The sequence below is a fragment of the Pinus tabuliformis genome, chromosome 7 (genome assembly GCF_031772625.1).
Source record: "Pinus tabuliformis cultivar Carrire ecotype Pingquan chromosome 7, CPIR1, whole genome shotgun sequence".
Taxonomy (NCBI): Eukaryota; Viridiplantae; Streptophyta; class Pinopsida; order Pinales; family Pinaceae; genus Pinus; species Pinus tabuliformis.
The window spans coordinates 1,454,148,905-1,454,174,629 of NC_142293.1; the positions used below are offsets into that span (position 1 = coordinate 1,454,148,905).

At 37.5% G+C, this 25,725-nt stretch overlaps 1 long non-coding RNA gene and 1 pseudogene across 1 annotated transcript in view; both read right to left on the reverse strand.

The window, feature by feature from the left end:
* LOC149253198 (protein trichome birefringence-like 11) overlaps window positions 1-682 on the reverse strand; it is a 36,685-nt pseudogene extending 36,003 nt beyond the window's left edge.
* A 3,966-nt stretch (window positions 683-4,648) lies between these two features.
* LOC149253199 (uncharacterized) overlaps window positions 4,649-25,725 on the reverse strand; it is a 60,926-nt gene continuing 39,849 nt past the window's right edge. The window contains exon 3 of the long non-coding RNA XR_016266145.1: window positions 4,649-5,175. This is a non-coding gene — a long non-coding RNA (uncharacterized LOC149253199). The remainder of the gene's footprint in view (window positions 5,176-25,725) is intronic.

Genomic DNA, 25,725 nt, shown 5'->3' on the forward strand with positions numbered 1-25,725 from the left:
ATGGTTGTATGACTATTTCTGCAGTTTTTAAAGAGCGGAAATACAATTTCATATGAAAGTGAGTGCTTAGATTTTTGAATCGAACATAATAACTGGGACCCCAATATGCCCATTTTTCCTTGTGAGGCAAGGCAACTACTCACACAATTGGTGACTTATATACACTAATATTACATAGTTTGCAGAAATAATGGTTCCTTCATAGATTTTCACAAGACCATGGTGATTCGACAAAATATTCGGTCAAAAACTATTTTTGAAACTCCCAAGTCAGCAACGACAAAGATTTTAAATGACCATTCATTGTCTTCTCACAAAATATTTACATGAAAACGTAGAACGACCATTCATTCTACCTTCCATTCAGTGGTTTTTTTCTTAATCTCTAGAAAAAAGTGTAAACATGGTAGATAAACACATTTTTTTTTAATCTGTAGAAAGAAGTGTAAACATGGGTAGATAAACACATACCGTTGTGTTTTTTTCTTTTCAATTCTACCCATTCCATTCACAGCTTTGTATTGTGCAGTTTCCAATATTTTGGCCTCCACTAACTGTTCAACGATAATAAATATCTAATACACAAAAGGCTGATAGAACAACTAATTTTTCTATGAGAAAACACTCTAGGTTTCCTTACCTGAATCCCAAAAGTCCCTGGTGAAAATCGCCACGGCGCCATGGATTTCAAAAATGGAACGGTGAAGAGCTTTTACTTTGAAACCTGTAAAAGTCACTCACTTGGATGATGGTTTCACTTACTTGGGCTTCTTCCTAAAGCCAAATGGCTACAAAAGCAAGGATTGGGATTGGCTTCTTAACAAAATTGGTAAGCGACTAAAACAGTGCTCTCACCATTGGATCTCTTTGGGAGGGCATCTCATTCTTATCAAGTCTGTACTACACAACATTCCCATCTACTGGATGCACATATTCAGACTTCCCAAAGGAGTTTCTTGTAATCTCAATGCTAGTGTCTCAAGTTTCATATGGGTTGGCACACAACCAAAACACAAAGTTCATCTTGCCAATATAGAGATCCTCAACGTTACAGTCAAAAAACGCTATCAGGGACTCATAGACATAACCTCTTTCAACTTGGCTTTGCTTCTTAAAAACCTTTGGAGAATAGTGTGCAATTATGGTCTATGGAACCAAATTATGAAGTCAAAATACCTCTAGAACAGAGATCTTATCAAATGGCTTCGTGTTGGTGCTCTGAACCCTCCCAACTTTTCGATTTCATGGCCAACCTCCTCCTCACTAAGCATTGGTTTTTTGGGACCCTGAAATGGGATGTTGGTATGGGATCCACTTCAAATATTGGCCTGGACCCCCTCTCAAGCATAACAAGTCCACATCTATTATCTCAACTCCTCATTATTTTTTTTCAAAATCAAGGCATTTTTGTGATGAATGACAAAGAAAATGAAAATCTATCCTCTCCTACCACTGAACGTTAGAGAGACGCTGCAAAGCTAGAAATTTCAGTCCCTCTGATTCGTGAATGGTCAGCATACATTTCAAATCTTAAACTCTCTGGGATTGTCCTATCCACAAAAGCAAACAAGTTTATCTAGTTCCTTGGCTCACAACAGAGAAAGGTAATTGTAAATGAAGCATATCAGATAATCTTCCAACTTGCAAGCAATATATCACTCCTCTCTTCATTGGCCTTTCCTTATCAGCTGGAGAGGACATCAACCACCTCTTCCTCCACTACCCATTTGGCTCTTCTATCTGGACACATGCACTACAACTGACAAAATCCTCTGCAGATTGGGACTCCTTTGACATTCATCTGGATCACCCTCAACAGAAAACACTAGCCTTCTTTATCATCCTGAGGGATTTTGCGCCCCAGAAAGTTTCTCATCTTTAAGCATGTGAAGCTCGACATCTCAAAAACCAGTTGTAGAATCTTCTCTTTCTATCTTTAGTACTCTCCATTGAAGTCATTGGTCTCTAAATGTCCCTCTCCACCTCAAAAAAGTTGGTCCTCTTACCCAGTTGGCGTCTTTGACAAGGCCTCCTCTTTTGACCTTTGTGGTTGTGGCATGGTCATCCATTCAGGACCTTGGACTTTCTGTAGGTTTCATTGGCACTGTGGAATTGGAACTAATACTTGCGTTGAATTACCAACTCTTTGTGGGTCTCACACTAAGCTTCTTGGCTTGACATTAGAGTTTTTACAATTTTTGGAAACTCAAAATCTATCATCAACTAGGCAAATGATTGAGGCTCCCTAGAATCTCCTAACCTCCACACCTTGAAATGCATAATCAACAACCCGCTCATGGAGTTCCACTATGTCTCCATCACACTCCTTTATCGGAGTGAAAATGGTGAAGTGGATCGCCTCTCCAAGGAAGAACGAATTTCGAACACTCTTGAGATAAAATTCCATTTTTTTTTGCCTTTGAAACTTATCATAGGTCTCGGTATATTTTGATCTAACTTTTGGCATTTTATTGTACATCTTGCGCTCTGTTCCCTTTTTGTGCAAAATACCTCTATGTTATGATCATTGTAACCAAACAACTCTCTACATTTTTCATCTCTCTATAATGTATCCTATTACATATTAGAGATCAAATGTATTAGATACAGTCCTTGATTGTTGCTTTAGCTTTCACAAAGCCATCAATGAGATTTCCTCTCCGTCAATGTACGTTCTCAAAATACCTCTATGTTATGATCATTGTAACCAGACAACTCTCTATAGTTTTCATCTCTCTATAATGTATCCTATTACATATTAGAGATCAAATGTATTAGATACAGTTCTTGATTGTTGATTTAGCTGTCACAAAGCCATTAATGAGATTTCCTCTTTGTCAATGTACGTTCTCTGATTATTAATACAATGTTTTTTTTCTTTTGAAAAAAATACAGTATATTTTGATCTAACTTTTGGCATTTTATTGTACATCTTGCACTATGTTCCCTTTTTGTGCAAAATACCTCTATGTTATGATCATTGTAACCAGACAACTCTCTACAATTTTCATCTCTCTATAATGTATCCTATTACATATTAGAGATCAAATGTACTAGATACAGTTCTTGATTGTTTTAGCTTTCACAAAGCCATCAATGAGATTTCCTCTCTGTCAATGTATGTTCTCTGATTATTAATAATATGAAAGAAAATCAACCATCATTACATTACTTAAAAACTAATTTAATAATTGAAAATTAATTACAATAATAAAATAAATTAGATAATATTTGCTTTGATTTAAATAATCTAATATTTTTATTTTTTATTTTTATTTTATAATCTTTGTTTTATTGTCACCAAATTAGAATTTTCCTATATAAATTAGTTTACCTTAATTTTTTTTAAAGTCATATTGTTTTAAGAAAATTTGATATAGGATTATTTATGAAACTATTATTTAGTTTAGTGCATATGATCTTTATTGTGTACATGATTGTATTTTTCTTTCATATAAATATTTTTGAGTCGACATTAATCATAGATTTAACTTGACTTTTAGTATTTGAAAAAATATAATAGAATATGGAAAACCTAGTTTGCTCTCAAAAAACAACTTAGTTTTGTCATAATTACTTGCCCAATATCTTACTTATGACTTTAGTTTTGTCATAATTACTTGCCCAATATCTTACTTATGGCTTATGAAGGTAGATAAAAGATCAAGATATAGAATCTTCCGATTATTTTTTTATTACAGTAATTTAATAAGGATGATTTGTTAGATATTTAAAGATTAGCACGTTCGATAAAGATGATGTGCTTGATACTTAAGGATAAGGTGTTTGATATTGCATGATATGGTTGTGTTAAATGTTAATTGTTGTATTAACACTTAAGGCAAAAGAAGTACATCCATAAATTTGAAATATACAAAAAAAAAAAAAAAAATTAACAATGATAAACAAAAAATTATTTATAATAAAATTTGGACCAATTCAATTTGATTTTATGTTAAGATAGTTTGTGTTATGAGTGAAAAAACTTACTAAGCAACCCCTTTTGTTTCTTATCACAATTAAAACACTTTAACATTATATTTATGCTCAAGTTCGAAAGAAAAAAATCAAATAAATTATAAAGCTACCACACTTAAATGCATGTTTTGTGTTTTTACAATAGATAAATAAAGGAATGTTAGTATTGAAATGGTAAAAGCTCAAATCTTTATCTATTTTTGCAAATTTTATTATAAGACATGTATATTGTACTTTAAAACTTTAGTCCTTTTTTGATAAATTCAATATATATATATATACACACACACACACACACACAAAATTCATGTACTTCATCTATTATTATAACTACACAAAGTTCCATGGTAATGATATGTTAGTCCATGCATGCAACATCCAATAAGATATAAATATATAGTTACCTTAACTTGCAGATTTGATAATTTATAAATAAAAATAAATAAATCCATTCTCACTACATTTATAAAAAATAATGTAACATTAATAGAATATAACATCAAATCCACATCATGAATTTAAAAGTCAATTAAAACATTGTCATATACACAATTCCAAATTCATGTATTTGTATTCAAAATTGGTTCAACTATAAATTTTTCTTTTCTACAAAATGGATCTTCATTCCCAACATAGATAATGAGAATTCATGCCCATAGAGATGACATAATGGAAAAATAGCATCATCGTTGATCTAGAAAATTGGTCTACAAGTCACTTTTAGCACTCCCAAGTGCATTTCCAAATTGAAATTGCTACAAAAATTACATTATAGAAAATATCATGGGTATCCTTATTTTGGCTATGAACCCAATAATCATCATTACTCTTTTCATCAGGCACACAATCTTCATTTGAGATTTGGTTAGCTCTACACTTGAATGAATTCAGTTGTTCCTCAATTTTTCTGGGTCGTACAAAACCAGCTTCTTTTAAATGTTGCATACACAATCTTCATTTGAGATTTGGTTAGCTCTACACTTGAATGAATTCAATTGTTCCTCAATTTTTCTAGGTCGTACAAAACCAACTTCTTTTAAATGTTGCATATGATTGTAATATAATACCACTTTTGTTAACAACACATAAATTAACCAATCAACCCATCTATGGCATGCATTGTTCTTTTCACTTAGGTACCTTTCCTTGATATGCCAATGGTAAGATTCAATTGCATTGACGCTTTTGCTCACATATCTGTAGAAAGAAATTTATTAGTTATGCATTAGCAACCATACATATGACATGAAAAATAGTCATTAAATCACCTTACAAGAAACTTGCATATTTTGTTGTTGACTAACCAAGTGGTTTTAAAATATTCCAAAAACTCTTTATGTTCATTGAATTCTTAAAAGAACTTTTCAACTTTCTTACAAATTCATTATCTTGACATGTGCACATAATTTCTCTTAAAACACAAAAAATGTGGATTGGGTTTTCCCTTACTTGGACTTTATTTCTAACATTCTCCAACCATGCACGCAATACATGCCACAGATAATAATCTTATACACTTGATTGAAGACCTAGAATAACATAATTTTTAGAGAGGAGATACATTAACAATATTTTTTGTCTCTTACAAAAATAATAAACACATCATCTTAATGCTTCAATTTCGGCAATAGCATCATCTATGATGAAGGCTTGAACATGCCAATATGGTCGCTCTTTCTTTCCAATGGCAAGTTTGGTCGACATCCATTTAGAAATGATAGCTATAGTATTGTGGGATGATATCAACCAAGCTATTGAATAAAGCTCAAAAAGGGGGAATAAAAAATAATATCTTATTCATGAGTAGAAAGGTTAAATTTCTTCTCTATATGATAAGTTAGAGGCAATTTTCTATTGACAATGTCACTCAAGCTAAGAGATGAGTGAGATGACTGGGGGATAAAACATTGGAATTGATCGTTCTTTCTATGGATTGAGTGGATGAATGACATTGACCCCCAACTCAACCAACGTAGTATATTTGCTTCTCAAACATCCAATTAACATTCAACAACTTTATACAATGAATGGGAGGAACGAGGTCAAGCCCATCAACTAATTTTTTGAGGTGAAAGAAGCCTTTTAGTGAAATGACAAAGGTTAAAGAAGGCACAACCAATAAGATTTTTCGTCAAGTGCATAAATGTGAGGGAATAATAGTTAAATCTAGTCAAGTAGTCTTAAGCGGGATTTATCTCTCATGACTTTTGATTGAATGAGAAATTCCCAATGGGGGGACCTTATTTTTAACCTATCCCACTAACCAAATTAGTTAACATCTATTGGAGAAAAGAGAAAAAAAATTAAAAATACCCACACAATACCATCCGTATTTGCCTATTTTATTAAAACAACAATAGGTTGAAGCATCCTTCATTTAAAAAAACTTTCAATCAAGATAATAATAAGAACTCAAAATATTTTAAAGAGAATGATTACCTCAATGCTAGGGTTATCAATGAAGAGGGGAGAATCTCAATGATGTGGTTGGTCATTTGTGGTTCACTAACAACAATAGACCCTTGTTCACACTAAATTGTTGTTATTCTTGTGTCATAGCTTTAGAACAAATCAATGCAATGGACCAATGAGAATGGTGGGTTTTCAATAATAAAGAAGGTAAAGAGAAAAGAAGAAAAAAGAAAAACACTCAATAAAGTTTCGGTTAAAAAAAATGTCAAATAATATTACATGTTTTATATGGCTTATTCATTGGCTACCCACCACCCACAAATGCCTATTTAAATACTAACCACTAAAAACACTAAAACTTTTTACCATACAACATATATTTTCCTATATTATTCCCTTTTTTAATTACTCCTTACAAATAAACATTATAATACCATTAAAAATGTAAATTTCAAAAGCATCAAAATTCTTTATTATAACCATAAAATCTATAACCTCATTTTTCTTTCTATACAAGGAAAAACATCATTTATAATCCTCCTTACAGGACCAACCAAAGTTATGGAAAACCCAATAAAACACAATACCATCTTTGAAAATGGTTGACTCGACAAAAAAAAAAAAAAAAAAAAACCTCACTGGTCCTAGTCTTGGCCTACGACCAATTCAATAAGCTAGCTCGCGCTAAGATTGAAAAAAATATATATTGTTATCGTCCCTTTTTCCATTATTTTAATCTAAGATATTTTTTTAAATGCAACTTATTTTGTTAGCAAAAGGGATACTTCCTTCGGTTAATTCAAATGCAATGTGATTCATTTGACACAAAAGTTGAATAATACATTGTGCGAGGGATATATTCCCTACAAAACTTTCGATTGGTGAAAATGGTAAGGGATGGATTGAACTCCTTATAAACCATTTTTCTAACAATTTTCCTTCGGAGATTGAGTTGTTTACTCAAATTTCTCTAATGGACGAAAGGTTAAAATCAATTCATGGGCCCTCTGCCTCGTAGCCTAGTTCACTAAATGAATTGAAAAAAATTGAATATTGGAGCAAAACAATCCTCTAACATATTGTTTATTGGCATATATTATGGAAACAATTTACAAATCTCTACCACTCAAAGAAGAATACTCTAGAGAAAGCTCTGAATCACAAGAAATTGGGCAAAAAAGAAACAACTCTCAAGACAAGCAGGGAGAAAGTCTCGCCCAACAAATCAATAGTTATGACGATTTGAATACTGCACAAAATAAATCTTCATTTAATAGCAAAGCAGATCTCCTAGACCAAACTTCTTCTCTGACTATCTTCAAAAGGACAAACACAATAGATCGTGAAGCTAAGACACCAATGTCCCAAGAACCAGAAGAGATGAAGGAGATGCAAGATAAAGGAAGTTGGAAGACCGTAGAGAAAAAAAAGAGAGCTACAGAACCAATCTCGCCAACAAAGACGAGGAGCCAGATAATTAAAAACTAAGAAAATTGTAGGTCCGATAGACCAATTTGGTCTCAGTGGACATTAACCATCATCATCATCATCATCATCAACAAAATTTGAGGAAGCTACCAATTCTTGCATATTTGGATCTCTATTTCAACTACTTTGTGGACAAGACAAATTCCATCTAATTTAGGTGATTTAAAAACGAAGGCACTTCAATTTCCGTATGATATATAATTAACATATAGAGTTCACCCTAATCTTTGGAGTTCGAAAAGCTAGTAGCCATGTTTGTTGTTCACTTGGTTTTTGACATACCCATTGTACCAAATTCCTTAGATTTGGTCGATGCTTTATGCTTTCGCTAGCAATTTAACTATACAATCTTCGATTAGAATGGATCCTGTGGACTACTTATAACTATAAGCTATTGCAAAGGTCCTACCATGTGCAAAGTTGAGTGATCTTTTCTAGGTGTTTGACTACTATCCACTCACTCACATTTATGCAAATTATAACTTTCATTTTATAAAAAACCTTTGAGGAAGCATTGTTAAAATGAGAAACTAACTTTGCTTTGACTTGATCAAGCTAAAACTTAAACTAATCTGGTTGCTTAGGTTTTCGTATGGAACATGGTAACTAAGCCCACAATGCCCCTTTTCCTTCTAAGGCAAGACAACTACCCACACAATGCCCCTTATCTACACTCAAATGTTGCCATTCATATGTCATAACATTGAAGCAAATCAATGCATGGAGCAATGAGTAAGGTGGGTTTTTAGTAGTGAAAATGGCAAAGAAAAAGAAAGCTCCAAGTAAAATTTTGAATAATAATAGGTATTTCAACACAAATTGGGAGGTGGAAGCAAAAACCACATCACATAATTTATTATATATTTTATATCCCTTATGCATTCTCTATCCACCTTCTCACTCACAAATACCTATATAGATGTTAACTAAAAACACTACATTTTAACATACAACAAATATTTTCTTATATTTTTCCTTTTGAATTACTCCTTTCTATAAAACACATAAAGAAAGCGAAAAGAAAAATTGAGTAATAATGAGTGTTCCCACACAAATTGGAAGGTAGAAGAAAAAAAACCATTAAAGGCCAATTGTAAGAATTCAATCGACCACTATTTTTAGAGGCAGAACCCATCACGGGTCCGACGTTTCCGACCCAATAAGACGCACATGATACCATATTTGAAAATAGTTAACTTGAAACGAAACACCCTACCAAACTGTTTTGGAATTGGCCTAGAACCAATCCAGTGAGATAGCTCAAAAATCATAGTCTCCCGTGAAGATTGGCTCAAAATTCATGGTCTCAAGTTACGATTGAAAAATGTCTTGTTATCTTGTTATTGTCCTTTTTCTTTTTTAACATTATTTTTATCTAAAGAGTTTCTTTTGAAATGAAACTATACTTCGTCAAAAAAATAAACAAAAGATATTTCCTTAGGTTAATTTGTATGTAATGTACTCCATTAGCTACAAAGGTACAAGGGATATGTTGGATTATCGTGTGAATCTCAGTCCTTATAAACCATTTTTCTAACTGCTTACCTTCCTATATTGGTTTATTGCCTCTAGTTGCTCTAATGGACTGAAGGCTAAAATCAATTCATTGGTTCTCTGCCTCGTAGCTTGGTTCACTAAATGAATTGAAAATATTGAATCTTGGAGCAAAACAATCCTCTAGAAGCTTGTTCCATTGACCTAATCAATTTGCCAATCTTTATCACTCAAACAACAAATTTTCAAGGCTTAATTCTACAAATCTAGGAAGCTACCAATTCCAATTCTTTCCTTTAAATGGTCAACACAAACTTAATGCTAAATTTTTAGCCATTTATTGTTTAAACAATTGAATCTTGATTATTTAATATTTGTAATATTTATTATTTAATATTTTAAATATTTTTTTAATAATTTTTATTTATTATTAAAGTTTTAGTATTTAATATTTGCAGTGTTTGTAATATTTAAATGTTTCACTCTTCATTATTTAATATTAAAAATGATTTTAATGTTTAGTTATGTTTATTAGTACTGATCGAACCCACTAATGTGTGGAAAATTGCCCTCAAAGTCAAGGAGGGCCTTTTCAAATGGCTACTCATGTCTTTCAGGCTAACAAATTCCCTCACAACCTTCATGAGGTTGATGGACGACATCTTACGAGTCTTCACCAACTCATTCGTGGGGGTGTATTTGGATGAAATTCTGATCTTCAACCATAGTTGGAAAGAGCACCTCCACCATATTCGACAGGTCCTCCAAACCCTGCGGCAACACAAGTTGTGCACCAATTTGGAGAATTTCACTTTTGGTATGACTCAGGTTCAATATATGGGATACAATATTGATGAGCGAGGCGTGTATATAGACTCAGCGAAGTTACAAGTCATTCGAGATTGGCCACCCCTAACCACTCTAACATAGCCCTGCAACTTTTTGGGCCTTGCCAACTTCTACCACAAGTTTGTGTTGGGGTTCACGTTACCTGCAACAACCATTTGAGATTGAGACAAATTCCTCCGATTATGTTATTGGTAGAGTTCTTACTCAACAGGGGCATCTAGTGGCATATCATAGGGAGACACTTTCAGACATAGTCTGAATGTATCCCACCTATGACAAAGAGATGTATTCCATTGTGCAAGCCTGCCGACAATGGAAGCATTACATTATGGGGATGGAAATATCCATACACACAAACTAACGACCCCTGCAGTGCATACAGACACAAGGGAAGTTGTAGAATGATCGCCATCAGAAATGGTCCACATACCTGCAACAATTCCATTTGAACATTAAGTACAAAAAGGGAAGCACCAACAACATTGTAGACTTCCTCAGTTGACCACCGATCACGGTGCTAACTAATGTGCTAGACTCTTGTGGGAACGACACGACGAGGTGGTCGCATATTTACAAGAGCGATCCAGAAATAAACAACACATACCAAATGCTCCTAGAAGGCAAGAAAATTACAAATTTTCACCTCCAAGATGCACTGTTATGCGACCTAGGACACCTCTATGTTCCTTCAAGCAAGCGTTCCAAGATGATTTGGGAGGCACACTACAGTGGGTTTGCTGGATATTTTAGGGTAGACAAAACTTTGGCAATGCTACATAAGTATTTTTATTGGCTGAACCTCCAATATGATGTTGGGAAGTACATCAGACCCTACACACTTCCTGTGCCATTCCCAAACCGACCATCAAGAAGAAAGGTCTATATACTCCTCTACCTATTCCTATTCGAACTTGGGAATACATCTCCATGGATTACATGTTGGGCCTTCCTTCTACTAAGCATGGCTGCCAACAACTGTGATTTCATGGTCGTCAACAAATTCTCTAAGATGGCCATTCTGACACCCTCCAAGAAGAGTATCACAGCAGAAACCACTACTAAGCTCTTCTTTGATTGGGTGTGCCTACACTTTTGGATACCACAGTCCATTATCTCAGATCAGGACAACAATTTCCTAAGTACATTTTGGTCAAGTCTCTCTTTTATGTCAATACCAAACTCACTAATTCCACGACTTTCCACCCCCAAACTAATGGCCAAACAAAGGTCGTCAACAAGACAATGGTACACATTTTGCGCATGTACAACTTGAAACATCCATGCACATGGAATGAAATCCTCCTTTATGTCCAGCGCAACAACAACAGAGCTCTCCATAGCTCAATTGGTCATAGCCCTTTCCAAGTGGGATTGGGATTCCATTCACTATGTCCCATTGATGTGCCATACAATCTGCGGCTACTCCAGCAGATTCGGCTCATGTCCAATATGAAGCTGACAAGGCTAACAACTTCATTTAGAGAATTCAACACATCCACCAGCAAGAACATGACATATTGGACAGAGCCAATGCTAAGTACAAGTAGCGTCATGATCAGCATCAAGTGCAACACAAGTTCCAAGTGGGCAACAAAGTTTGGTTACATTGGGAGAAGGAGCGCCTCGCTGGACCCCACCGTAAGCTTCACCAACTCTGATATTGTCCTTACACCATCACTAAGGTTGCAAGGGAAAATTATTTCAAGCTCAGCATTCCACCATTCCTTGACTTGCACCCAGTGTTCAATGTGGACCGCCTTTCATTCTCATTGCAAATAAAGCTCCCAACCATCTTTTAATATCATCTATGGTATTGCATGAAGAAGTCACCCAAGCCATAAGGACACCATTACAATGTTTGTCGAATACCATTAAAGTATAAAGTTGATGCTACATTCAAATCACATAATCATAAGTATTATGTTCAACAACAAAAAAAATCATTTTTATCACTCTAGAAATCAAAAGACTGATAATATGCACCCATGGAAAATTTTAGGGGCTAATATTCACAAGTGAGCCTATTTTCCATGATTCTTCCACAAACATGTTTCGCTGATTTCCATTTTTTATAAAAATGATTCGCCTAAATTTTACAATATAAAATTAATTTACCTTAAAAATTGCCAACATTATATAGATACTATATATAAAACCATTATAAATTTGAATAATTTACAAATATATCAATAAACATTTTATATTTTTCATATTAGGGACTAGTGAGATTCCCCAATGTTTTTAAACTTCAAGATAATTTTTCATCCTTAAAATTTTCCTTGTACACACCCCATACATATTTGTAATAAATATAGAATCCATTGACATAACATTGTTTTGTGAATGTGTCACCATCATGGAATGCATCCAATGTGTTTGTATGCCTATAACAAATGGTATTTTTTGCACAATAACCTGTTTTTTATAGAAAAAGAAACTATCTGGAAACTTATTGTACCAACACTCGACACTTGTTGGATCACTGTTATCCTTGATATATTATTTTTTGTCTAATATTATTGCAGATGTTAGAAATATCCATCCTTGTCATTAAAGTAACCTAATCCACCCCTATGAATAACGCACCAAGTTGGTTCTCCACATTAGAGATTAATTTGTCCCAAACCATTGTGACATTAAAACCATCTTCAACCATCCTTTTGAAACTAGCTCGTAAATCCAAGGATATATGTGGCACATACTTGAACATTTGAGTTCTGCCCACTAGACTCTTCCCCTAAAAGAAAACACTAGATTGATCAAAATATTTACACTCAATGTATGTTATAATAACATCATTTAGAAGCACATAAAGATGGTGCAAGATGAAGTGACATCTACAACCAACGTTCATGCTTTCGCGTGGAATGTTTTTTTGTTGTTGTTGATCCTCTTGGATTATTTATATTTACATCACGTCTTTATTTACATGTCGACCCAGGACCATATGCACACCAATAACTAAAGAAGAGAAATGATAAGAAATTAGAAAACATGTCTACACATTTCGACTTCATTTGAATTTGAATAAGATTTATCTAATTAATTGAACAAATAAAGACTCACATGGCATATTTCATATATGTCTTAATGCGAGCACATACAACATCCTCCACTTTTTAAGATCTAATTGTATTAACAACAAATTGAGTGGGAGCATCTTCATCTAATTTCTCTTCATTTATAAAATCTTTTGGTTGACTACAAGGAATAATAGCAACTTGATCCCCTTCAATTTATGTCTATGTTAGATGTTTAGTAGAAAATTCTATCATAGCTTACGAGTATTGCGTGTCGAGTTCCACAATTTCATCCCACTTTCCCGTAAGCTGTTTTAAATATTTTCCTATTTTCCTATATTGTCTATATATGCATGTTGTTATATATATGTGTTTACAAAAGTCACCCATATACAAATTTCAAAAGTGCATTTATGAAAGTTGATTCCCTATATTTGTTTGCATATCTATATGCATATACACAAGTGCTTTCATACACAAATGGCTTCTTGCATTGAAAGGAACTGATTTTGGGGGAGTTGTTTTCATCTGCTGCGCTTTCCTGGTGGAGACTTACATAGGGCAAGAGGTATGACAATGGAAAGCACATGGGTGAATTTTCTGTGGGGCATCTTCCTTAAAGACACCATAAATTCTCTTTGGGGATTCTTCCTTAAAGACAAAATAATTTGTCAGAGGCACCTCATCCATAAGGCGCATGATGCATAGGACCACCACTAACAAGATAACCACCGGAAGGAAAATGATCAATCAACGAAGGGCTTGATTGTACCACAAGAGGTATAGGGTCAAGAATTCCCCCAGTAGGTATGTGCATACTAGAAACATTGCCCCAATTGGAAACTATCTAGGGGTTACAACTAAGAAGAGGGTTCCAACCAAACAGATTGTTGAAGATAGTCGAACTAATAGCACCGAAATGGGTGATAACTGAATGTCAAGGAGATGATATAAAAAAGTAAGGACATGAAAATGTTGAACACCACCCATAGTAGGTGTAAACTATCTAGGGGTTACAACTAAAAAGAGGGTTCCAACCAAACAGATCATTGAAGGTAGTCGAACTAATAGCACCCAAATGGGCGATAACTGAAGGTCAAGGAGATGATATGAAAAAAGTAAGGACATGAAAATGTTGAACACCACCCATAATAGGTGTAGATGGGATTATTAGACTAGACATAGTTTGAATAGTAGGATAATCAATCAACAATGTTTCATTGGTTGTAAGAGGGGTAAGTACCAGTGGAGAAAAGGTTTCCATAAATACCATGACTCACAATGCATCGATGGATGGTGATGTTCCAGATAGTGACAGGGATCTAGAAAGAAACTAAAGATGAAAGTCATGGTGTAGTATTATCCAAATCAGATTCCATCAAATGCAAGTCAGTAATGTCAATTGCACATGTGGAAAGATGCGCTTTCCTTTGGGTTTGGCAGGTTTTCGAAACCTCCAATGCTAACATAGCTAATGCAAATTGAGGTAGAACATTAACAATGTTGTAGTTGTGCGCTGCTTTTGAATTATGTCTTACACGACATAGTGACATTTCGATCATTCGTCTGATGATTTCTACAACAGGTCGAGTCAATGTCAAAGGTGGCATCGCTGTAGCGTCAGTTGATGTGCAAGGATTGGTTTCTGGAGGGGTTTCGTAATCCTAGTTTCGAGTTTGTAGGAGAACATCTTCTTTGACCATGAAAATGTCACGATTGGTTAGGTCACTGGAACTATCCTCGGTTGGGATTTGATACAATGGTGGGGGGTGCTCGTGTTGGGTTCGCACAACTCCTTAGTATGGGAAAAGATTATGAATCACTGCAGGTTGTTGGTTCGTCCTTATCTACCTTCCTACTTCTCTCATCCTCTTCAACCCTGGGAGTTGTGGCAAATTATGGGTGTAAAGCCCATATTCCCCACAAGTAGCACAAGAGTGATTACTCCTTAGTGTATTATTCTTACTCTAATTTTGTGGTTTATTATTGTTGTGACACTAGTTCTTTGTTTTGTTTTTTTTTTTTTTTAAGGGGGATTTCCCCTATCCGATGTCTGCGGAGGTTGGTTTTGGTTGTTACCCCCTAGGTTCCCCTTTTTGTATTTTCTTTCCTTTATTCTTATTAGCATTTGAAGGGTTTGTTGTTCTCAACTGTTTAAATGACTGTCATTGTCATGGGAAAGAAGGCTACACAAAATTGACCTCCACTAGGTTGAGCCTTGGAGTTGGTCTGTTGGAGTGTTCGGAAAAGGATGGTAAGTGTTCCCTTGTCTCGAGTTAGGGGAAGTTCCTTTGCGACACATGGCGGGTACTGGCCACCCTGCCTGGGAGAATGTTGGTTACCCTAAAAAGTATTGAGAAAGTAAGTTGATTAGGCTAATATCCCATGTTGGTTGAAATTTGAGTTGCAAGTGGATCACCAAATGATGGGAAATAGGTTTGTCCAATGTACACGTTTCCAGTCCGTTGGAAAGTGCTTCCAGGTTCATTTTGGGTGATGGTTTTAATCAAACCGTCTGTAGAATTTGATGCTCCTAGTAAATTTGGCAATATATATATATATATATATATATATATATATATATATATATATATATAATTTAATTTTATAAAACAATTTATTTCATTTTTGTTTATAATATTAAAAAACACAATAATTAAATTAAATATCACAATAAACATTTTCAATCAATTTAAAAAAAAAACACATTTTAAATATTATTTATATTGAAGTTTCTGGATTGAAACGTGCCCCTAGTCCATCCCTCTACTCATCCCTTCCCACACATCCATCGTCTACCTTTCCACCCTCTCATCTAGCGGTCTCCACTCCCCTGTGTCGGTTGACCTTCCTACCACCCCTACCCTCCCCACCCCCTTGTGTCATTTGCGATGTTTTCCTGAGCAGATAAAGTAGTTCATCCAACAGAGGGGTGGGGTCTCCCTACATGTAACCCGTGTTGTTGTTGAGCTTTATTGTTCCGAGGCACTGCCTTCACATGAGACAACCATGGTTTTTTCGCCCCTCACCAAACACTGCCATGATTTCCCCTCCTATGGACATTGTTCCAGCTTCTCTCCTAGGCGGGCACAGAGGAGGTAAACATGTCGCACGAGCCCCATTTTTTGAAGGTTTTTTCCCTGTGGATCCTTTCCAGCATCCACGTTTCCTGAACTCTAATGGATTTTGGCTTTTGATCTTTTTATAGAGGATAAATGCGGCAGGCGACACGAATCTCGATAGTACTGGACCGCTGCCATATTATATGTCACCTACCATTTTTTTCTACGTTTGCATTGGCTGCTTTGAAGAGCTTGGGTCTGTAGCTCAAGGGTTGGCTTTTTCAATTTACTCCTCGCTGTCTCTTGCCACAGGTTTACAAGTTTGGGTTTTGTCCTTGTTGTTTCTCTGCATGGGTGCTTTCTCCTTAGGGTTTGTTGATGCTACGGTTTGCGTGCTTAGGTTTTTTTTGCTTCAAGAAACATAGTGTTTGTTTCTTTCAACTACTTGCATGTCGAAGGTTGCAAACCTTATTTGGGTTTTTAAAAAAACGTTTATGACATATCTTGAATTTTCTGTGTTATGCAGGATTATTTGATTTTTTTAAGGAACACTCATGCCATCTATTGCCCTTGCCGCAAAGAGAAAATTTTACTTTGAAATGTTATTTCCCCTGTCTGATTTCTCGCCCCATGAAATTATTTTATGAATGTTTTTTAATTTCCTCGAAAGCAAAAAATTTTGTTTTATTCATGTGTCAGAGAGAATTTTTTTTGCAAAATGAAAACTAAGGTTCAAATTTTTCCTAAGTTTGGAAAAATAACTCTGGAAGTTTTTTACTCCTCTGCTGGCCTAAATGTTTTTAACCAACAACAATTTTTTGCGGTAATCAAGCTCAATTCTTTTACTGATTTCTATTTCATTTATGTATTAATATCTATTTCCAACTGATAAATTTTTTTGTCTCTATTCCTACATTTTTTCCAAGCCCGGGAAATAAAATCACTAGTTCTGTTGCCGCCAAAAGAAAGGCTTCCCCTCTCAAATAAATGTCTTTCATCGTCAAACTTTTTTATCAATGTTTTCCGACTGAAAGGTAAATTCTACTCCTATAACACGCTTAATTTTTTACCTCACAAGAAATATTTTAGGCAATGGAACTAATTTTATCTCACCAAGATTTTTTTCCTTTTTTTTGAATATCTATTTCCCACTGGTAATTTTTTGTGTCTCCTTGTCGTTAAATTCTTTTTTTCTTTTAACCAACGACAAATTTTTGGGGTAATCAAGATAAAAATTTTGGAGTTGTCTATAATGCGACTTTTTGGAGATTCCGGTGACGGAATCCGGCGGAAGAAATTGAGGTTAAATCTTGATTTGTTGCAGTTAAAATGGTTTTTTAACTGCATATTTGGATTCAGCACCCTCAAAAACCCCTGGGACGCTTTCATTGTGCAGAAACTAAATATCAAACTTGCGATTCCAATAAATTCCTGCCGGATTTCGACCGGAAAAACCCGCCGGAAAAGCTTTCAAAAAGTCGCGTTATAGACTATTTCAAAAATTTTTACCAGTTTCTGTTTCAGTTTTTAAATATATATTTCCAACTACTAATTTTTTTTTGTTTCAATTGCTACATTTTTCCCAAGCTCGGGAAAAAACCGCTAGTTTTTGTTCCCGCAAAAAAAAGGCTTTCACTCTAAAATAAATGTCTTTCACCATCATAAATTTTTTTATTACTATTTTCCATCTGAAAGGTAAATTCTACTCCTCTAACATGCTTAATTTTTTAACTCAGGGAATATTTTAGGCAATGGAACTAATTTTATCTCACCATTTTTTTTCCTTTTTTTAATATCTATTTCCAACTGGTAATTTTTTTGTCTCTCCGATTGTTAAATTGCACGCCTTTTGAACACCATATTTTTTTCTCTCTCAGAAAAAAGAGGCGTTTTTTTCCCTCTCATGCAAAGAAATGTTTTGGTTTTCAATAAATTTCTTTCATTCAAACTTTTTGTTTTAAAGGAACAGTCATGCCATCTCTCACCCTTTTTTTTTGGTGAAAAACACTCATTATTATTATAGCATACGTGTCAACAAAATACATCACCACTACAACAAAATCCAACGTCACAGGCTTAAGAGTTTGCACAAGCCTTGCTCTAAACTCTAAGTGTCTTTTGTTATTGTCAGCACAAAAAGAGCAAAATTACATGTCTCAGAATTACACATTAAGGAGGGGGATTGGGAGGAGATGCGGGAGGTGCACAAAAGAGAGCAACACATTCATGCATATGGTAATCAATGTGCTCCGCCAAAATCTCCAGGGAACAAAGATGATCATTGCTGCATCTGTGTTGATGCCAGATATCTTCCACATATTTCAGGGTCTCATTTTGCATATGTTGGAAGCCATTGATATAAGAAACCAATTTGTTCATGTCCTCGTACCTATGCGCCCTTTGCGTATCAATGTTGAGTTTTATGTTATTCTGTTGGGCTATGATGGAATCCAAGGTGACTAGAGCTTCTATGTAGCTCAAGGAGCAGGCTAGAGACAACCATATCCGTAGCAAAGAGGTGGCTCTCAGTCTACTCAGATTCCAAGCTAGGCTCTCCATACTACGCGCATTCATCCATATGTGGCCCGAAACACCCCCTGTGAGCACGCCCTCTCTCTCAAGGCGTACAACCACCACCACCACCACCACCACCACCACCGACAATACCACAACGGGAAGCGTATTGCCTGACTAGAGAAACACACCACGAAATACTAAATTGACAATACTGAAATAAAGCTCCACTTACTATACCAGAGTCGTTGGACAACGTTAGCCAATTAGTAAAGATCCTGAAGTCCCGAGCACCAGCACCATAACCACGAGCAACAAAGAAGTTGGAAGGCACGCCACAGGTCCCAAGGTCCGCAGAGCTCATACAACACCAAAAAGGGCCCCTAAAGTCGCTCTCCCCAGCAAAATGAAAATCAAGTGAAGCTTACTCGAACCAAAGATAGAGCCAAACTAAGGAAAACTCATTGTCTGCTCCCCACCCACACAATATGGGCCCGAAACCAAATAATTCTTCACGTCGGACAAAGAAATCTTCACCTGTGTCCCATGTACATGCTTGATGCAAGTGCCAATTCCCCTCCCAACTGCATTTGACGATCTTGTCATGTTCTGATGCCGCAAGTGACAGCCTGAGCCAGGGTGCAAACAAACCACACCTCATTCTCTCTGGCACTCTCTCCTCGTCAGCCAATACCTGTGAATGACCTCTTGCATGTCCCTGTGCGATATTAAACACAACTTGTGGGGAGCGAGGTACGGGTTCCAAAGGCCATTCATTGCGTATGAGTGGCACATGGAGGCCTGTTGTGGGGAAAAGTATCCGATGCGGATGACCCTATCCCTACTCTAAAGGTGACAGTCTTTAGCAACAACTGAAAGTAAAGCTCTGATGTTTTCCTTTATGAAAGTACAGAGAGAAGGATGAAAAGGTTAACCAACCTGGTGTCTTTCGCTTAGTCGATCCTTGTCCTCTCTCTTTGTCTCTTGTTCCCAGCTCCTTGCTCTCTTGGCCGGTCCAGCTACACACAGATCCTGCACAAAACAAGAGAGAAAACTACAAGATACATGTACTCATAACTGAAGCATGGATTAGGATGAATCAAATATACATGTAAATACAATACATCAATGCAATACAAGTATATAGGAGAACATGCAAAACTTTATTGATAGAAGTAACAGGGTTCTGAGAAGGTTACAACCAATGATGGCTCCAATCCAGCAGCACCTCCCCAGCAGCAAGAACTCTCCTCTTCACCTCTAGTAAAACAATCACCCAATAGCTCTAACTGTAAACCAACAGCACCTCCTTGCTTTACACAAAATTCCAGCCTCCTTAGACCTCATAGAAGAGCTCTATATATAGGAGAGAAGAAGAGAGGATGAGTCAGCTTGAGGCTGGCATAGAGCTGACTAGTGTCCTCTCCCTCTTCAGTTAATCTTCAGTTCTTGAGTCCACTTGGAGATCCTTGCTTACACATGGTGATCAAGTACCTCTTACTCATCACAGGGCGAATCTTATGAACCAAGTGTCAGTTTGGAAGCTTCCTGGGCAGTTGACACTTTGCAGGATGACTGTGCCACTTGGCCAATCTCGCCCAGCGCAGGTAGCCTTCATTAATCTTGACTTCCAGCGCAGGTACAAGGAGGGACAGTTGCATTCCAGCGCAGAAGCTCAGTGGAGCAGCTGACATGATCCAAAATAAGCCTGTTTTGAAGTGTTTTCAGGTGGAGAACTGATTGGAAGTGCTGCTGTTTGATGAACTTGTTCTTTTAGGGGTAAGAACAACATGTTTAGGGACTGAGGATCCCTGTAATTATCGACATTTCATGCTCCATGATGCGAGGCACAAAAATGTCTATAACAGTTGCCCCCTAAAGTATGAGGTCGTTTATCGGGTGAAATGCTTTATCTAGAGGGTCCGAAGTTCGTTCCAGTGCTGAGGAGGAGCCCTATAATACAATACAATACAATACATTATTTTTCATTCTATTTTCATGATCTAGCTGAGGCGAGCATTCCCATGCTCAGCTTTTATAAATACATTTTGGTACATATGACAGACGATCGTCTGAAGGTAGACTGATAATTTTCTGCTGAAATTATCATCCTTTGAATAGGATGATCATCTGCTGCAATGATGTACATGACAAATGCTTTTATATTTCTTGAATATATATCGCAGCCCGGATGGATGAAACTAGATCCGGGGTCTTCAAACTCGTTCGATCTTCACTCTAAGTACAAGTCGATCCATGTGAGAATTGCGCTGAAGTCGAACATGGAAAGACATCGCTTGATTACCGGTCAATAATGAAAACTGTTAACAAGCGCGAGAGGAATCACCAATAATGACGATGACCCTCAAGGTACTGCAGTACAATTCACGTGGCGTGAATAAAGGACTTGGCGTCGAACGCCACGCAAAATCTTCTGGTCGAAGGTCATTGATGTATACCTGTCGCCGGAAGTGAGAAACTTGCCATTGAGGCATGCAAGCTTCAAAGTACTGATGGGGGTGTTCCTAGATCAACTTCTTGGATAATGAGCTGAAGTCGACAAGAAGCGATCCGTCAAAGGAGGGCCTTAATGAATCCCACATCAATGACACGGAACGGAGCTAATGACTTTAGTGGAGGTGAAAACAAACTGTGACATATGATTCAGGGTGGCGATCATGAATGGATGAAGGATAATGTATGGCAGTGGATGGGACACGGTTGACACTTTCAGAATGACCCCTCTTGAACATATAACGACACTGATGCGATGGATCGGTAGCATTACCCCAAATGTGGATGGTTTGGCGAGGACCATGGTGATGAGACCGGTGAATGAAACAACCCAACCCGATGTGGTACGGAAGAAAAGTGTCATGTTCAAGAGTGACTTGCTACCATTAAACTTTGATGTTCTCCCAATTTTTCCCCAGTCATTTCTGACCAGTACCTCTTTATTTTTGTCAAGCTTGAGGAGGATAACATATGCTTGTTCTATAACTTGCCCTTCGGGCAAGCCCATCGCTATGATTTAACGAGCCTAGCGATAGGGAAACTCGTTCTCGTCTAAAGACAAGTTTGTCGCTATTTAATCATTTTAACGAGTCTAACGACAAGGAAAACTCGGTCCTTTTCATTTTTAGAGAGTCTGAAAAGGTACAGAAAGTCAACTCCATAATTCCTTTTTCGTCAGCAAATCCCTTAAGTCCGAAAAAGTATAAAACAATACAGAAGGGATGGCTGTTCGGTACTTTTAACGAGCCGAACAAGACAAGCGCTCGATCCTTTTGTGCAATAATCCCTCAGGTCCAAAAAGATTAAAATTTAGAGGAGGGATAGCGTTCCGGTCATTTAACGAGCTGGAAGGCCAAAACTCGGCAAACTTTTCATATTTTACGAGTCAGTGAAAAGAGCTGAAAGAAGACTCGTCTTTTGAGGAACGAGTGATAAACAGGGATAGCTACAGATTCCAGGTACAGGTTGGAATTTTCCAATCACGGCAGTGTTACAAGGATGGCTAGGTGAAATCACTCTTCGCAGCTGTTTCTCAAAAGAGGTAAACACACAAATGGAAGTGAATGATCGGCCAAATGAACGGTGGAGGTGATGGATGAAAACACGATCAAGGTTCTTATCGCTGATGAATTTACGATCTCAAAAGGTTATTTACCGGTTCATTTTTTTCATGAGCTTGAACTCTGGGGGAAACTTTTGCTCACACTTTTCTATTTTTTAACGAGCATAGATTCAGTCATAAAACTGCTCGAATTTGCGTTTATTTTTTAACGAGCATGAACTATATGCTAAAACTGCTCGATATACCAGTCATATGAAGAACGCCTCTCGTAAGGACCAATTTTTATAGAGCTTATGCCTTACCACAGCTATGCTCTTTTTTGGCAAATTTTACTTTTGCCCCACAGGCTTCTTTCATGCAAGTTTGGAAACGGCTAATCTTAAAACCAGATAAATAACCGCCCCTAGCTTGCACTTCAGAAGGTTTGCATGCCCCCAGGTATAGGATAGAATTTCGAGGCTACCCCTCCTCTCCCCTACCTCTGCTTTTCTTTGGGTGTTCACAGTTACTTGTCATCTTGCCAATCAAATGCTAACGATACTTGTCTTCTCGTTATTTTAAGGGGTCTCGCCCACTTTTAATAAACAGCTATTTGTGACAATAGAAGAACACTACTCAAAGACAAAACATTGGTATTATTGAGGGAGGCTTGCCTCTTTCTTATTATTCCAAAGACGGTTCGATTTGCTGCCGCAAATCAATCTCTTTCTTCGGCGGTGTCTATCATTGTGTTGTCCAAAGATGGTTACCCTCTGTCACAACAATACGGTCTCCTTCTTCGTAGACTGCCCCTGCTTATCCTTCAAAACATATGTTTCGATGGGCGAGGCTTGAATTTAAAGATGGTGACTACTTGTTGTAATAAGGGAATTCCTACTTGGGCATTGCCCACTTTTTAGACAAAGGTGAATGATTCCCAAACACATAACTTTAACAAAAGATCATTATTCCAGAACAACCCCACTTCCTACGGACGGGGTACGGACTAGTCATGTTCTTCTGCGGAAATTCTGTCTTATACCCGGAGTTTCTTCTGCCCGAAGCAGACCAGGGTGCATGCCCCCTGGGTCCTAGTCTTTCTTTCCGAATCACTCGCGCTCATCGGGAAGGAGGACTGGGGGCGGAGGCGAATCTTGAGTGAACAGACCATTTAGGATTGGTATTTGACTATTTGCGATGCGAGATCCCGGAAATGAAAGTTGGTCTACGAGCTTGACCACCCTTCCTTCGTGTGGAAAACACATTACTCTAAAGAGTGAGGAGACTATCGCTTCCATGCAATAAATATAGTCGCGTCCAAGGAGTAGGTTATAATCCAAGGGTCCTTGAACTACCAACACGTTCATCCTGACGGTCTTCCCTTTCAATGTAACATGTACATCGGGGAGGATCCCTAATGGTCGACTGGTTCCTTTATCAAAACCTGAGAGATTTCTCAACTCAGGTAAAAGCGCTGGGGAACCCAGTGCTTTCCAAGCAACAGAGGAAAGGATACTCACAGACGCCCCTTCATCAATGATAGTACCAGCCATAATCATTCTATAGATCTGGACAATGATTCTGAATGGTGTACTGGCTGGTAACCGGGGTCTGCCTAGTTGATTCCAATCAAAGGATACAACCAGGTTGCTTGGCGGTGGGACCGAATATACCGCCGGATATGACTCTGATGATGTTCCTTCCTGCGATAAAGGAATGGACGCATTGCCCTGATGCTCATCGGAGTCGGTGCTGATGAAAAGAACCTGGATGGTGTCATCCTTGTTCTCATCAGTGAGGGTGTCGCATGAAGATGACTCTTCGGCGACGGTGCCATTTGAAGACGGGTCTTCAATGACAGAGTCATTGGACGATAGAACCTCTGAAGGAAGAACCGGGCCAACTGCCGTATCAACCTTTAGACTTTCGTCTGGTCTAGATTCAGTGGGTTCATTCTCAATGACCGACACTTCAGCTGACCACTTGAGTGGTTCAACTGGATTTTCAACTATCGAGGGATTAGGCGTGAGTTTTCGATATCCAGGTGGAAGTTGCACCGGTGACACCGGGCGATCTTCCAAAACTCTCTTGGCCTCATCTAAGAATGGACATTTGTGGATGGCATGATGACCTTCACACAATAGACAGGGTGATCTTGGTCCCCTTCTTCGTCCTTCACTCTCGCTAGTTGACGGAATGCAATCAACTTGACAACCAGAGGTTGATGCTACCGGATTGTGCAACCTTGGGGACCAGTCCCTTAGTATCCGGGGAATACAAGGACAATCACGATGGAAGTGGATCCCTTTGCAAATGACACATGGCGTTTTAGGCACGGTCGGTGCAGTGTGTGGGTTTTTGTCAGCTTTCTTCTGCTTGCCCCCAGTCGCCTTCGCCAGAGGCTCCTTCTGCTTCTTTTCTTTCTTCTTCTTTTCCTTCTTCTCCTTGGGAGGCTGACTTTTGCCAGCTCTACCTTGCGAAGATGAAGGATCAGAGGAAGTGTCATAAGAAGTGGAAGGCTAGTGGGTAGTTCTAGATTGTTCTGACTGTTGATTCGACTGCTCAGGATTAGTGGCGATCTGGACTACATTAGTTGAAAAGAGCAATACAGGAAGGCCATTGTCAATCCTGGAAGCGACAATGTAGCCATATGAGGCGCACCAACATCTCCCCAAGAGGAGAAGGGATTTGGACTTCCGCCAAGGTTACTTCCTTGGTTGGTGGGCTCCATACTTTTCAACTGAAAGATCAACGTGGGAATAATAGGTGATTATGTTCCGCTTAAAATAAATTTTATTAACGACGCTTTTAGACACAAACTTGCTTTTTCATGTTTTAAGAGTCGAGAAAAAGCTAAAGATGACTCTAGTCGCCTTCGATGTATTAACGAGCCCGAAGTGACAAATGTTCGGTTGGACTTTTTCAGTTATAGAGTTTGAAAAAGGCCAAAAGAAACTGCTCTGGAGATCTAGGCAGAGGGTGTGCCAAACCTTTCGCGAAACCACAGAATACGTTTTACGGTACGGGTGGTCGATCTTCGTGAATGTTGTGTTCACTGCATCGCGATCAGTAGGGCGGCCGACACGGTTTCCTAAGGATAAAGGATAAAAGCCTATAGGGGTCTCCCAATATACGCGACGGTACGCGGGAGCTCAAGTCCGTGTTAGTGCCACCGACTCTCAGGAGGAATCACCCACCTTCGTAGAGATCGACAGTCACTATGTTTAACGACGCCGGAACACGTCTCTACCTAGACCTCTAGATGTTTGCGTTAAATTCCAAAGCGTTGTTATGTAAATTGAGTTTATTTTAATGTTGATCTTTCTTAACAGTTTGCCTTTCAGGTTCGCCA